We start from the raw sequence: 17681 nt of genomic DNA on the forward strand, positions 1-17681 counted from the left end.
TGCCCCCCGAGATACAGGCCCCTTTATGGGGTGCCGGTATCCCTCTGGTTTGTTTACAGGTCACGGTCACGTGATCGGGACCTTTAAACGCCGAGGGATACCGGCACCTCATAAAGGGGCCTGTATCTCGGGGGGCAGGGGGTCCCCGGCACTCAAACCAACGCGGTTCAGCTCCGAAGACCCCCTGCACATGTACACTATGAGTAAAAGTTGTTTTTAAATACTTTTTTTGTTGCCGATGTTTGCGCTGAGAGAGCGGCTTGTCTCTCTCAGCTGCAAACATCTATCGGCACCAAAGGCTTATCGGGAGCCTTATCGGGAGCCAGGCTGTATCGCCACAGGTCATCGGCAGCTTTGCTTTCGCAGTGCTTCGGCAGGTATCGGAAGGATTCGGCCCTTACTGAATACTGCGAGGGCAAATCGCCAAAAAATGGCCTGTTAGCCACCAATCCGCAACCCTTACCGAAAATGTTGGATCGGGGCTTACTGCATGAGGCCCTATATCTATCTATCTATCTATCTATCTATCTATCTATCTATCTATCTATCTATCTATCTATCTATCTATCTATCTATATATCTATCTATCTATCTATCACTTAAACCCTCAGTAGAGGGATAGGTAATGATTGCCAGTAGAGATCACAGAGGGATTTGCCTACTTAATGGACTGAACAAACACCCCTTTTCCTTCTACCCCTTGTGTTGTGCAGGTATTAGCACCTCGGTGATCTCTACTAAAATGATATCATTTTGTAAAACTTATACTAAAGATAATAATCGCATTGTTTTCAATTGAATTTTCGTTCTTTAATAAACATGAGGGTTTGTTTATCAAAGTCTTTCAGGTGTAAACTGGGGCAAAAAATGGAGTAAATAAACAGGACAATGAGTTATCCAAGAAACAGCATCCTATTGAATACAATGGGAGTTTTCCATTCAAAACAATCTGGTGCAGATCTCCTTCACTGGTTTTAACCGAGTTGTGCAGCTATGAGACTAATAAACGACCCCAGCCTGGTTTTGCACTATGGCTGCAGCCGGAAAACTTTGCTAACTTAAAGGGATTTCGGAGGGATTTCGCAATTGCGTGCAAGAAACAACTATTATGTTTCCTAAAAACAGCCAGTAACCGGCACTGCAATGCAGTATGAACAACACTGATTCAGTGGCGCCAACTCCTTTTTTTAATGACCTACCATTCTCATTTTATTACTCTTGCTTTTAGTCATCCTTCAACAAAGAGGCCCTAAACTCCAAAGCACTGCTGTATATGGATTACCAACGACAATTACAAACTGCAGTAATACTTACCTTGAATTATTTCAGTAGCAATTTGGATGGAAATGGGCCTGCTCCTTGCTAGGAGGGCGGCATTTCATGAATCAGGGGTTCGAGTCCAGTTGTGAAGCATAGAGACAAAGGTGAATGAGAGCCAGTGAAGTATCAATGACAGAGAAAGAGATAGGTAAGGGGTCAAAGATGGGAATAGGTTTCCAATGGAGAAGGGGTTTCAACAGACAGTGGGGGTTATTCATTAAACGGTGATAGTGCTGATCAGGGCAGTATCACATGGAAAACTCACATTCAAGTTTAGACACCTTTTAAGTATTTTGTAGTAATTTCCCATGGTTTGCACAGACATATCACCCTCCCCTTACTCCCTCCCCTCCCCCATTGACTCGCTGATAAGGACAGGTTGACACAAAGGTAGGGGAAACACTTTATTAATACACAATCCCAAACTATATTGGCAAATTCTTTACGGAAGATTGTTTTTTAGTCAGCTGTGTGGGGTTGCAACAAGTTCTTCACAAAAGATACTGTACTGTGCAGTATTGTGTAATCCCTTCCATTCATTGTTCCCTTGATTTTTGTTGGGAGGCTTTTGTGGTTAAATTTTAAAAAAAAGCTTGATGTAAAATCATGGGAATCCCACATCCTAAAAACTGGTGTTAATGCTAATATTGCTAGTAATTTTGCTGGCATTTTGCCAGCGACGTGTAGTAAAGGGCAGAGAGGCAGAGAGGCAGAGAGGCAGAGAGGCAGAGAGGCAGAGAGGCAGAGAGGCAGAGAGGCAGAGAGGCAGAGAGGCAGAGAGGCAGAGAGGCAGAGAGGCAGAGAGACAGACCCATTTGTGCTGTGTCCTTAGATAGGAGTTTGGATTATGTTTTACTGCTACAGTAGCTGCAAAGTGGTCTAAAAACCAGTTCAAATGCCTCAAGTAGCTTCAATTTAAACACCAGGGCACACTTGAAAAAAACAATATAAAAGAACAAAAATGGGAGGGTGTTGTTTTTTTTTTAAGCAATAGAGTATGTATACTATCCCCTGTGAGAAAACCCTTTAAGTGGACTAAGGGATCTATTTACTAAAGTTTCCCGGCAGCAACAGAAAGGGCAAAACCAGTGCAAAAAACAGAGCGATATTCATCAAAGAATATGAATCCAATTCAAAGCAAAGGGAGTTTTTCCCGTGATAAATCTGATCCAATTCTTTTGCACAGAACTAGCCTTAGTTTTTCAGCCGGGAGATTTTAGTAAATAACCCCCTAAGTATTTATCAACGTTTGCCAACCGCAAAACTGGGGCAAAAAGATGTACCGGATTTATTAAAGAAATACAATCCCACTGATTTTTAATGGGGATCTTTCTTTGATAAATGGAATCTACTTTTTTCTACTAGTTTTTTCTACTAGTTTTTTCTACTAGTTTTCATAAATAGATAAGCAGACTACTTTACAAATGTTTTACTGTAAATTCCATATATGTATAAACATAAACATGATGGGTGGGATAGGGGCGTATTTCTCAAAGTCTTTCAGTTGCAAAGCTAGAGAAAACCCCACTGCAAAGAAACCCCACCAGATTTATGGAAGGCGAAATAAAATGCTTTCAGTAAGAATTCTTTTCCTTGATGAACCTGGTGCTATTGTGACATTGCTTTTTGCCCCAGGTTTGCAGTGGGCAGACTGCAGAATTGATCACACCGAGGTGTGATTTTGTGGTAACAAGATAGTTTCCAGGTGCACGGTCTAAACCAGGGGCCTCAAACTCAGTCCTCAAGGGCCACCAACTGGCCAGCTTTTATGGATATCCCTGCTTCAGCACAGGTGGCTCAGTCTTTGTTGGTGGCCCTTGAGGACTGAGTTTGAGACCCCTGGCCTGAAGCTTCAGCAAATAAAGCCACCTGATGTCAGCTAGCTTTTGACACAGTTGTCTTCGGATACAATTTATTGGGGTATATTTGTCAAAGAAGAGAATCACATTGTTTTCCGTTGAGCTCGTTCTCTTTGATAAGTATCATTCTGCTGTTTGTTTGCCGCACTGTTGCGCTTGTTTTGATGTCGGGAAACTTTGATAAAGTAAATAGACCCCATCACCTTCAAATGATGTCACAGCAGTCTCTGCACTGAAAGGGTTAATCAAGGTATAGCACAATGCAACTCAATTCTTAAGATTAATGTTTAAAAAGAGAAAATGTTGTGATTGCCAAACATTTAGCTGCAACCTAAAACAGAACCAAAAAAAGTGTGTATATACACACGTGACACACACACACACACTATATATATATATATATATATATATATATATATATATATATATATATATAATGAATATATGACGTTTAGGAACCTTAAATATTATGTCTTCATTTTTTTGGTTGAAACTGTTTATTGAAAGGCTATGCAAATACTATTAGTCAGCCTGCTGATCATTAATTATTAAACTGTCCTCTGCTGACTGCCTTTTAATTGATTTTCTGTGAAAGAATTCAGCCTGTTTCAAACACCATAGAATGGGAAATTGGATTAGTTCAAGATATGAAAGTCGGCAGCTTGACTCAGGAAATGTTTCAAAGTTGAAATGAAATAGGGCAGTAATGCAAATAGGTTGTATATGTCCTCATTCATTATGAAGAGATTGTAAAACCTCGCACGAGAGTTATTTACAGTATTATGACCCAAATGTACCAATATGATCTTCTGTTTTTATTTATATGCTTCTCCTTTTGTTGTGAAGTCTTGATTTAGTGAGATAACAGGATACAGTACTGAGCCCATTTCTCACAGCTGATGAATAGGACACAGTATGCCACAAAGGTTTTTCATTTTGTTACTCGTATACCAAACATTGATTGTCATTTATTAACGTCTCCCAGCGGCAGAACCTGGGGCATAACTAATGCTGCCGCAGATTTATCAAGGAAACAAATCCCTTTAATTTCAATAGGTATGGCTTTCCCTGCTATATTTAATGCAATATTTTTGCCCCAGTTTTACACCGGGGAGATTTTCAAAAATGACCCCCCATTGTTCCAAGATTCCAGAACTTCTGTACAGTACTAAGTGTCGCAAACGGCTTTTGTGGTTCACAATTGGTGCACATCCTGATCAAACTCAAATACAATCGCCCAATGTAACCTCACATTTTTCTGTCTGCACCAGTTGCTTCAAGAAAGATCTGTTTCTATGTATTTTGTGGCATGGAAATGGACTGCCCTTGGTGTACAGATGTAAATGACAAGTTCAACCTGGTGTAAACCCTAAAAAGACTTTTTTGGGCTTATTCTACATTCACCGAAACGAACAAGCAGGAATTTAAGCCCAAAGTGGCCAAATCGTCCAGTTCGGTGAATAAAGAATAAGCGAAACCTTAATATTTAAATAGTGTTAGTGCAGAATAAGGTTGCTATTTATAAACCCCAAATGTATTATTTTCACATTATTACTATTTTCCAAAGCAACAATCAATGTTGATCAAGTGTATGTATTTATGAATGTATATTTATATATAGATATATAGCAAAACAGAATATGGCGTTACTGGAAATCATTATAAGCCATTCACAAAGGTTTTGCAAGTTTGCACAGGCAATATTTTTGTAGAAAAAAAAGCAAGTAACATTTCAATATTTCCTGATTTGGGAGGTTCACGCACTAATCATCTGTATAATCTCTAAGCCCCTTGTTATCAAGAATAATGCCTGGGATTCCTGCTTTAATTCAATGTTCCTAGTTAAATTGAGATATTCTGTACTGTAGGTGGCAATGTACGTATATCTTTATTTATATCGTGCCCACAAGGTACTCAGCGCTTTACAAAAGAGGTACTACAGTCCAGGCCATTATAATATAATATGTGCCACAAATAGAATCAGACAATATGAAAGGAAAACACTCTCAAAGGGGGTTATTTATCCAAGTCTCTTAAGTGCAAAATCGGGGCAAGGAAACTGCAGCAGATGTATTAAGGAATACCAGTCCCATTGCACCAGTTTTTTACTTGGTTTTGCAGCCAGGAGACTTTAGGGTCTATTAACTAAAGTCTCACAGGTGCAAAACGAGGGCAACACCAGTGGAAAAAAAAACCAGTGCCATATTCATCAAAGTAACGAAATACCATTCAAAGCAATGGGAGTTTTTCTTTTGATAAATCTGGTGCAATTTTTTGGCACCCACTTTGCCCCAGTTTTGCAGCCACCAGCCTTTAGTAAATAAGCCCCATTGTTTCCCTAGATGTCTCATGGCTGAAAGACTGGTGCAGAAAACTGCACCGGTATATAAAAACTGCAGATTTACTACAGAAAATAAATCCATTTGAAATAAATGGGTGACAAGTCTCCCAGCAGCAAAACCAAAGCAAAAGTGAAGCATAAAATGTCACCATATTAGCAACAAAGAATCCTATTAAAGCAGCAGTCCAAGCTGGCGCTTTTTTTTTATTTAAATTTTTTCCCCCCTTTAATATGTTCATCAATACAATCCACACAATGATAAGTAATTAGCTAAGTTGCTGATCGATCCGTTCTCTTTTGATCGATCAGTGACGATTCGGCTTTGGGGTTCACCAAATGGCTGTCAGTGCAGCAGAAGAGGACCAAAGATGCAAAGTTCTATGAGGAAGATTATTTGACCAGGCAGTCACTAGATACAATTTGTGCATTGCTAGGGAGAGGGCAGGGCTCAAAAAGGGGTGTGACAAAGCCTGTTTCAGAAGAGGAAGGGGATGTGACTTTGTAAATGGTTGCTATAGAAACAAAAAAGCTTGTTACATTATAATACATTTAAAATGTCATTTAGAGTTGTTTTTTTGTTTTGTTTTGTTTTTTTAATGCTACAAGTATTTTCTCATAGTACAGAACGGATTTATTTAAAAAAACACACATGTACGCTATTGCTTGGTCTGCAGCTTGAAAATCAGTAGAGTTTTTTGCTTTAATAAACCTGGTGCAGCTTACTTGCTCCACTTTTGCCCTGAGTTTGTCTGGATATTTTGCTAAATGACACCCTTTTGATACGCATGCCCCATGTTTTTTTTTTCTCTCCTTATGATCAATTTGTGCACTGTTTTTTGCTTCAGTGTTTCAACAGGGAGAATTTGATAAACCACCAAAAGACATGTGCAGTATGCAATGCTTGGAGAGATAATTTTTCCCATTTAAAATGTTTAACCTGCTGTCTATTGACATCAAGTGGACAGTACTTGAAATTGCACCCAGTAATATACCAGATGGTCTTTATACAGTACAGTAGTTACATGAACAACCAGCAGCTTAGGGCTGCGACCACGCTAGCGTTGACCGCGCTCATGCTTGAGCGGCGACATCACCAGCTCTCCAAGCATTAGCGCCTGGTGTCCGGGCTATTTTGCAAGCGAGCGCGGGGGGGGGGGTATGGGGGGGCATTGCGGGTAAGTTGAGCACGGTTGAAAGTCTCTTTTTTTTTGTTTACGCAAGCGTCAGGCGTGGGTGAGCGTGCGTGCCCACGCACGAGCGCGCACGCATACCGCGTGAGCAGGGACGGGACAATTTCACTTGCCGAAACTAACCTCGGCAAGCACCGCGCGGTCAGCACGCTCAGCGCTAGCGTGGCCGCAGCCTAACACATTAGGTGTCTATAGACAGAGACGCAGGTTCTGCCATTCCAGGGCCCCCATGAAGTAGATGTGTCATAATAGTACTGCTGGTCTTTGTAGGAGAGATCGCGTTCTGCGTGTTCTGCTCTCCTTGAAGCGCAGAACGCGATCATTTCGGAGTAGTGGTCATGTGATCGTGAGTGGCAGAGGGGCCGTGACACTCAAAGGGTTAAGTTGTGATTCCTCCCCCCGCCCCCCAAATATGGTAAATCTTGCATTTTATGTATATATACAGTATGCGTAGTGTTTGTCAATGCTGGTATCTGTCATTTTAGAATGTACTGTGCTGACAACACAAAAATACTGTGTTTAGTGACAAGGCTGAGTAGTTGTAGACGTATTGAGACAGAGATGCTGCGCCCAATATATACTAAGAAATCATTAACTTTCAAAGACTGGTCATTTATCGAAGTGTCCCAACTTTAAGAAAATGTGGCAAAAAAACAAACAAATACAGCCTTTGTCAATCAAAAATATTCTCATTGAAATCAATTGAATTTTCTTCTTTGGGGAATTTGGTGATGCAGTTTTGCACGAGTTCTGCCCCAGATTGGCAAATGGAAGACTTATAATTATAAATGATGCGATGTGAGATTGACCTTTATTCTATATTTGCTACATCGGGAATAGTCAAAGTTACACTGTGATGTAACAATACTTGATAGTAAGATAGAACGATAGTACATAATAAATATACATCTAGTTAATACATAAGAGAGAAAGCTGGATACCACATCAGTTGTGATGCCTTCTCCTTCAATCAAGTCCCCTCACAGGTGCAACCCTTTTAAAACAATTGTAAAAAGCCATCCAGATACTGGACAGTTATTGGGACAGTTATTACCTGCTCTTTTTGTATAGATTTCTCTGCTTGTAACTTACGCCCACCTGAAAGTCTGCGGCCCGAGAAAACGGTCTAAAAATCATTGAGAACCTTGTGCAGCTGCTGATCGGCATTTGTGAATCTGCTTTTAATGCCCCGACTCCTGCGTTTGCGTGCTGTGCTTTAGGTAGCACTCATAGGAACAGGAAGCTACTCACATCCTGAAAAATGCAATCGTGTAAATTGATACATTTTCTATTAATTAAAGTTCACACCTATTATCAGCCCATTTTTTTGCCTGCCACCTCAGAGCTGATGGTAGTTTTTTTTTAATATTGTCAACTGCATTAGATTAGCCCCATACAATCATAGCAACAATTAAAAGTAATGATTGCACTTATTAGTTGAAACATAAATTGGAGACAAGTGCACCGGTTACATTATGTTACAAAGAAGCATGCTGCAGCATGTATTTATTTATTTATAAAATGTTTCACCAGGAAGTAATACATTGAGAGTTACCTCTCGTTTTCAGGTATGTCCTGGGCACAGAGTTAAGATGACAAATAGTACATGGTTACAAATACAGTTATATAATTGAACAGGGCAGGTTTGAACGCTAAAGCTGTCCCAACATAAATAGCCCCCATTGTCTGCCATGTCTCATTCTGAAAAGTACATTTGTGCGAGTTACTGCTGCACACATATTGTGGGCTGTGTAATTCAGGACTGGAATACACGAGGGAACCCCGGGATTGGGGAGATTAGTTAGATTGCTAGGTTTTGAATGTTGTAATGTACAAATCTGTTTCTAAAGGAGATGGATTAACATGATACATTTGCTAATTAATAGCTTTAGTAAGTGTGAATGTGAGATTCATTTTGTGATAATTAGTGGTACAAAGGTCTAAATTGACCAAGCTCCATTACATTAGGGCAATTGCATCCAATTAGCTACAGATGTAGTCGCCCTAACTGTTTTCGGTGCCGCGGCTGAAACTCCGGCCAAACACAGCACATGGGGCGGTGGAAGCTGCAGCCGCGCTGCAGGGGCTTTATTCCTTTTAGTGGGACCCCACCCCGCACAGCATTAATCCTCCCGGGCAGCAATCTGCGTGGTCACGAGACGGTGCGGAATCACGATGCCAAAAACAGCAAGGACGGCTACATCTGTAAGACAGTCATATGCAAAAATAACGGTCGTAACTGATCTCATTAGCATAGGGTTAACTGTATGTTATTTCAGGATAACATTGCTTTATCTTCAAATAATGTAACGTTATTTAAGTCTTGCTGTTACTCCCATCTAGACACTGAAATAGGGTTTTTGCTTAGGAGAAGGGGACGGATATAGAGGGGGGAAAGAGCAGGAAGTGTCTCTGTGTGTTCACAGATATCTCCCCACGTGGAGTATAGGTTAATCTATTTGGAGGTATATAATTCAATGGGCAAATACACAAAAAAGCTGTATGTGCTGTGCACGCGCATAGTAAGTGAAACTTCTTTGACTTTTGTCACAGAAATTGTGTTTGTGATGTTTTAATTAAATTAAATTAAATCTAAATACAATTTCATTGACAAAACGCAAATAAATTTTGACTTTGAAGGTGCGTGCTCGGCACACATCCCCTGTATTAGCTATTTGCACTAGGTGTGAATTCCTCGTGTGTGTGACTGTGTGACTGTGTGTGCGTGTGACTGTGTGTGTGTGCGTGTGACTCTGTGTGTGTGCGTGTGACTGTGTGTTTGTGAGCGTGTGACTGTGTGTGTGTGCGTGTGACTCTGTGTGTGTGCATGTGTGACTCTGTGTGTGTGCATGTGTAATGTATGCGCACCCCCCCTGCACCTCGCATATGCCCCTGCACCTCACATATCCCCCTGCACCTCACATCACCTGCACCTCACATCACCCCCCTGCACCTCACGTCACCCCCCTGCACCTCACGTCACCCCCCTGCACCTCAGGTCCCCGCCCTGCACCTCACGTCACCCCCCTGCACCTCAGGTCACCCCCCTGCACCTCACGTCACCCCCTGCACCTCACGTCACCCCCCTGCACCTCACGTCACCCCCCTGCACCTCACGTCACCCCCCTGCACCTCAGGTCACCCCCCTGCACCTCACATCACCCCCCTGCACCTCACGTCACCCCCCTGCACCTCACGTCACCCCCCTGCACCTCAGGTCACCCCCCTGCACCTCACGTCACCCCCCTGCACCTCACATCACCCACCCCCCTGCACCTCACATCACCCCCCTGACCCTCACATCACCCCCCTGCACCTCACATCACCCCCCGGCACCTCACATTAACCCCCTACACCTCCTCACCTCACATCATCCCCCGGCACCTCACATTAACCCCCTACACCTTCTCACCTCACATCACCCCCCGGCACCTCACATCACCCCCCTTCACCCCCTCACATCACCCCCCTTCACCCCCTCACATCACCCCCCTTCACCTCCTCACCTCCCCTCACCCCCTACAACTCCCCTCACCCCCTGCACCTCCGATCACCCCCCTGCCCCTCACATCACCCTCTGCCCCTCACATCACCCCCCTTCACCTCCTCACATCACCCCCCTTCATCTCCCCTCACCCCCTACACCTCCGATCACCCCCTGCACCTCCGATCACCCCCTGCACCTCCGATCACCCCCTGCACCTCCGATCACCCCCTGCACCCCCGATCACGGCGGCAGAGTAGGAGGAGGGAGTAGGAGGAGGGATGGGCACAGGTTGTGTTGCCCCGCAGTGCCGGGGATCAGGGCAGGGAGGACGGCGAGGAGACCCATGTGTGGCAGTAGCTGGGAGATCCCATTCCGGTTAGGAAAGGGGGGGGGGGCTGTCCCGGTCGGGCGGTCTCTGCTGTCCCGGGCAGCAGATGGGGCACGGGCAGCAAACGGGGCACGGCAGCACAGATGTCAACAGCCGCGGTAGCGGGCGGGGAACGGCGCCGCTGCCAACCGCTTCTGCGCATGCGTGGCTTTCCTCTGCATCCCCATAACTACTGCGCATGCGCGGCTTGGCAGCGGATGTGAGGGGGAATGACGGCCGTTAGGAGTGGCGCCAGTGGCTATCGCCGCTGGCGCCGCATATGTCATCGGCCATGTGGGGGGAGCAGCGGCTGTTATGAGCGGCGCCGGCGGCTATCGCAGCCGCCGCAGCTGATTTTTTGAGGGGGTGTGATGTCAGTGTTGAGGTCAGGCTGAGCCAGAACACAGCTCGGCCTCAACTGCCAGCACTGACGTCACATCGATTTAATTTCTGTCTCCACAATCCATTTTTGCCCCAGTTCGAATGAGGTGCCACTAAGGAAGTTTCACTTCAAAAACACAGCGCACAACGCTCATAGTGCATTAAAAGTATATTAAGACAGTAATTCAATAAGGTAATTATTGTGCGTACATCAATAAAATTAAAATAAGCATTTTGGGGTAAGTTACCCATCCACCAACACTGTGACCCGGATCAGATGTCATCAGCAGGGACCATGCACCAACAGTGGACCGGATCTGTTGTCATCTACTGGGACAGGAGCTGGTACGTGAATCCCAGGTTCCGAATGGGTAAGTAGGGAGTCCTTTAACTGTCCCCGGTAAAAGTGAGCAGTGTCCAGCCACTTGCGGCTCACGGGGGAACGGCCGTGTCCCGCGGATCTTCGCGACGGCTGGTTTCTCTCCTTCTGTCCACCGCTCCAGCACTTCCGGGTAGTGACGTCACTACAACTCGCGTCACGTCACAGTCCTTCTCCGGTGGCCGGATCGGTATAGATAACGAGGCAGAGAGCCAAATAGCACACTTCCAACACGTTTCGAAACCGTAAAGGTTTCTTCATCAGGGAATAAAGAATGGTGCAATAGCTAACATTAAAATACCCCACGCTAGCAGCCCATTGGCCCGTCGCACGGACGTCCTATCCAATGGGATAGCGGCAAGGGGGAGTGAATCCTTACAGAAAAAAACTAATCAACAACAACTTTATTATTCATAGACAACACACAATTATAAGGAAAACGATTCTAAAATAAAAGAAAAAAGTATTAATGCATCATAATATTTCAAACAATTACAATCAAAAAATAAGTGCACACTAGCAATCAGAAACAAATGGAGTATGGACATTGGATGGAGATTAGAAACTTATAAAGAAGAAGCATGAGCTAAAAAATGAACCCTGGCAAAGGGACATAATTTAAAGGAGCCATCATATAAAATCCCATAGTTTGTTAAAAATTATTTTCCATATCAAAAATATATATATAAATATAATTTATAATATTTTTACATATATATACTTAAAAAATAATAAATAAACTAAATGGATATTTTTAAAATATATATATATACTATAAAAGATCAAACAAATGGAATAAAAATGACCAATATAGATAATACAAATACTCAATAGAGGGACCAGATATCAATATCCTCATTTAAACCCCCAGGATGTAGTGTGTTCAATTTATGTATCCAGAAGGTTTCTTGTTTTGACAGTTCTTTAACCCTATCCCCTCCCCTTCTATTTCTCTGTATATGCTTAATACCTTTAAACAGAATAGAGGAGTGGTCCCTGTTGTGGTGTAGTGCATAATGCTTAGATAAGCTATGTTGCATATAACCTATTTTTATATTTCGCAAATGTTTTTGAATCCTTACTTTTAATGGACGCTTCGTGCATCCCACATATTGCAAGGAGCACGGGCATTCTATTACATAAACTATATGGTCTGAATTGCATAGAATAAAATCAGTAATCTCGTGTTCTTCTCCAGTGGAATTACATGTAAATGATTTCTTGACAGGATGCATGTGTTTACACACCGAGTACTTTCCACATTTAAAGTTCCCTACAGGTTTTGTGTTCAGCCACCGTTTCTCCCCAGTCAAATTTTCTTTTATTTTAATGTCACTGGGTGATAGTACATTTTTTAGGTTTTTGGCTTTCCTGTATATAAATTTAGGGTGCTTTGAAATGTGGGCACCTAATATTGGGTCATTAGAGAGAATAGCTCAGTGTTTTTTCACAATCTGTTCTATTTGCACTGTCATTGAATTAAAACTGGTGATAAATGCCACATTACATTTATCCTCATCTACCCTTCTCTGTTCTCTTTCTTTTTCTTTCGGAATTAGCATTGTACTTCTATCCAGTTTCCTGACTTTATCCAAATCAATTATTAGTTTATCCAAAGAGTAGCCCCTTTCTAGAAATCTGGATGTCAATTTTTTAGCCTGTTCTTCGAAATCTTTACCCAAACTGCAGTTTTTCCTTGGTCTGTAAAACTGGCCACTAGGTATGTTTCTAATCCACGTTTTCTTGTGGTTACTCGTGGCCAGTAGCAGATTGTTAGAATCCACATCTTTAAAATGTGTTTTTGTTGTAAGTTTCCCTTCCTCTGAAACCATCAGGCTCAGGTCTAGGAAGCTTACTTCCCTTACACAATCCTCAGATGTAAACGTCAAGTTCTTATTATTATTGTTTATATAGTGTAGGAAGTGACCCACAGAACACTGGTCCCCATCCCATACACATAGGATATCGTCTATAAAATGACGCCAAATGATAATATTATTCTTAAAGGGATTGTTATTATTAAAAATGAATTCATCCTCCCATATATAGATTTGCGAAACTGGGGGAAAATTTCGTGCCCATCGCAGTTCCGCAAACCTGTAGAAAAAACTCATCCAAAAACATAAAGTAATTGTGCTTTAGTATAAATGTAATAGAGTCCAATATAAATTTTTTATTTAAGGGATGTAATTCCAGATCGCCTGATAAGAAAAAATCAATGGCTGCCACACCTTCCATATGAGGTATATTCGTATAGAGGGCCTGTACTGTACGTCACAGGTTACCCACCTATACGAATCCTTCCATTCCAGTCCTTCTAATAGGTTTAACACTGAAGTAGAATCCCTAAGATGGGAGGGGAGTTTTACCACATAGGGCTGGAGAAAAAAAATCAACATATTGGGAAAGGTTTGCGGTTAGGCTCTGGAGGATATTGATATCTGGTCCCTCTATTGAGTATTTGTATTATCTATATTGGTCATTTTTATTCCATTTGTTTGATCTTTTATAGTATATATATATATATTTTAAAAATATCCATTTATTATTTTTTAAGTATATATATGTAATAATATTATAAATTATATTTATATATATATATTTTTGATATGGAAAATAATTTTTAACAAACTATGGGATTTTATATGATGGCTCCTTTAAATTATGTCCCTTTGCCAGGGTTCATTTTTTAGCTCATGCTTCTTCTTTATAAATTTCTAATCTCCATTCTAATCTCCCTACTTACCCATTCGGAACCTGGGATTCACGTACCAGCTCCAGTCCCAGTAGATGACAACTGATCCGGTCCACAGTGTTGGTGCATGGTCACTGCTGATGACATCTGATCTGGGTCACAGTGTTGGTGGATGGGTAACTTACCCCAAAATGCTTATTTGAATTTTATTGATGTACGCACAATAATTACCTTATTGAATTACTGTCTTAATATACTTTTAATGCACTATGAGCGTTGTGCGCTGTGTTTTTTGTGTATTTGTCTGACGTTCTAGGGGGTGCTCTGAGCCATCCCCGGTACCACAGCTGCAGACGCTCCAATCTGATTAATAGGTCACGTATTATACCTTTATAATCACTGTATTATCACTTCACGTGTGATACTGTTTAATAGTTGCGCACTTCCTTTTCACCTTTGTCACAATTCAATGGGCACCCTCCTAAATAGGTCTCTCACCCTCTCCTTCTCTTCCCCTCTCCAGCAAAAGCCCTATTTCAGTCTCTGTGTGGGAGTAACGCCACAGAAAGGACTCTAATAATAATATACCGTATTTTCTGTTTAATTTTAATTGAGCTTAGTGAATATGGAATTAATACCATGCGACGGTGATGATCTCATTTGCACATTATCTAGATTAACGGCCATTCAAAATAATGCCATGCTTTTTATGGGAGTAAAACCTGGTTAAGGCAACAGTTCAAGTAATATCCTACGTGTTTTTTTTTTTTTTAATAAATCAGTTCTGTACTATGAGAAAACACATGTAGCATTAAAAAAATGTTTTAAAGACATTTTTAATGTTTCTAACGTAGGAGGCATTTCCAAAGTGACAGCCCCGTCCCCTTCTGATAGGCTCTGTCTCCTGAGCTCTCTTGCAGTGAACCAATTGTATCTAGTAACTGCCCAGTCAATCATATTCCAAGAACTACAATGCCCACAATGCTGTGCAAGAACTGAATTAAATAACCCAGAGCAAGCGATCGATTACAGGAGAACGGATCGATCTGCAGCTGAGCTAATCACTTGTCAGTGTGCAGATTGTATTGATGCACATATTGAATGGAAACATTTTATTTTTTTCAAAACGGCAGCTTGAACTGCAGCTTGAACATGACATTCTTTGTTTTAGTTAATTCTACGTAATGATTAACGTGCATTAGGTTGATGTCACGTTAAATAGGCTAGTGAAGTTTACTGAATCTGGGCCATAGTCTATCAGTTATGACTGCAGCCGTGGGGTCATGCGGTGGTACACAGGGAGTGTGGCGTTACTTTTTTTTTTTCTTTGCAAACTTACAATTCTACTTTATTTCGTACGCGGAAAAAAAATATTTCTTTTAGTCTCGCCCCCTTTTTAATTTTTATAGCATACACAGGGGCTTATGCAGAGAGGAACGTTATATAATGTGAAAACGGCAAGAAAATAGCCACAGAATTGGAGTAACTTATGGTCGTATGCTGAAAGCGGCGTTACCTCATTTTACAGATGGGATCAAAATTGCCAAGTTTTTCTGGCGACCTGGAACTCGCTATATTATAGGGCAGAATGGCGCGTTCCAGCGCATCGATGCTACTGGCATACCACCCTATCTTAACATGGCGAATTTACCGATCTCGCCACGTGTTTGGCAAATTTTAAAGTAAAGAAACCTGCTTACTCCTCACGACGCAGTCTCTCTCCGCCCTTCGATCTCGGCGCGCTCCTCTACCTCCCGGACCTCTGGCACCCTCGACCCCCGGCTGCGGCAATCACCACGATTCTTCTACCTCCGGACACGGCAAGTACCTTTGGTTCCCTTACTAAAGACTCCTGGCCTGGCAACTACCACACTCCGGACACGCCTCTCTGCTGCGGGTGCGTGGTATTATACTTTCCACCTCAGTCTTGGGACGGGTCTGGTCTGCGGGCAGCACTACCGTGACACGCGGTAAGCTGCATTGTACGTGGGATTTTTACAGACACAATGCTATGAGAACTTGAAAACGAGAGGGAACTCTCAATGTATTACTTCCTGGTAAAACATTTTTATAAATAAAATAAAATGAGATCCATCACATAAAGATAATTGAAAGATGAGGGGGACCAAAAGGGATAGTAAGGGTGAATCGTAGAGCCAAAAGATTCAGGAAAACAGACTGAGCGTGAGGTTTTTAGTAGAGTTTAAAAGACACAAGGAAGAATCTAAGTAAAAAGAAAACTTTGAGGATCCATTTTCTGTGAGGGAAAGTATATATGAAATTAATATGTAACAACTGTCGGTGTTTAGGATTTGTCTAGCAGACAAATCAGGGGAGATTTACTAAGCATCGATATGAGGTATTACACCCAGATCAGGCTCAATTGACATTGACTTGAATGTTAACGCTGGGTTGGGTTGCAATACCATGCATCAGTGATTAGAGAATCCCAAAGATTGAAGGTTTTCGTGAGCAGTAAGGATTTCCAAGTAAGGTGTTGCTGCAAATTACTCAAGTGGGCAATGGGTTAAAAGATTCCAGAAGCACATTTTGCACTAAAAATGTGCCACTGTGGTATTATATTACTATCTAGATAAGGAAGAAGATTAAATTCTCATAGTTAAACTTCAGAAGCTTCATTAAACAGAGAACGTTAAGAAACTCTCATCAATCATCTGCCAGTTTAAGTCCAGAGAAAACGAATAACTAAGAAGATGAAGCATATAAAGCCTTATGGATTTATTATACGTAATTTGGCTCCTGCTATATATAACAATCTTGTCAATAACTAAAGAATAATTATTCACACTCATGAATTCACAACGTTTCATTCCTAAGCTTTTTGTTGAATATCTTTTGCTTAAGCAAAATTAGAATGTGTTATACTAATCTAATGATACAACACTCCCAATTTAGATCAACCAAGAACTAATGTTTCAAATTATTTCTAAACAATAAAAAATGACAAGTAAATGCAGAAAAAAGTATTTGAAAATGGTGAATAAGAATATCAAACCACAGCATTCCCCCCTAAAAAAAATATAATCAGTGCCAGGTATATGATAGATCCACACAAAAAAACTAAGGTAATGCATTTAGACTTTGTGTTAAATTATTTACTCTAGTGCCAAACGGCCACTTCAGCCTATGTATAAAATCCCCCTTATTGTCTGTAAGGGGGTCACCCCCGGTTCCCCTGATCTTCCTTTGCCCCTGCTTTACCCCTGTGGCAGTGGGGGAAGGAAACGGCGACTTCTCCCGGCCGGCACTGTCGGGGTCCTGATGCTCACGCATGCACGAAGGGTTGCGCATGTGCAGATAGCCGCAGCGGCCATGTTGTGGTTGGTGCGAGGTTCGCGCAATGCGCTGAGGTTGGCAAGGGTAGCGGTGGCCATTACAAGTGTGCAGGAGCTCTGGGAGGTTGCGCAGGCGCAGTTAAGCATAGCGGCGGCCATTACAGCTTCGCACAGGCGCAGTAGAGATCGCGCACGCGGTCCCCATAGGAAAGAGGTCCTGAGTGGACTACATCTCCCAGCAGCCTCTGGGAAATGCCCTATGATCCCTGTCACCTGCAGCCAGCCAGCCACTGAGACTTGCAGATTCTCTGCAGCAGGGAATTGGATACAATGTTGTGTGCAGAGTCAGGAAGCAGACTGTGAAGC

Source organism: Ascaphus truei, chromosome 3 (genome assembly GCF_040206685.1).
Source record: "Ascaphus truei isolate aAscTru1 chromosome 3, aAscTru1.hap1, whole genome shotgun sequence".
Taxonomy (NCBI): domain Eukaryota; kingdom Metazoa; phylum Chordata; class Amphibia; order Anura; family Ascaphidae; genus Ascaphus; species Ascaphus truei.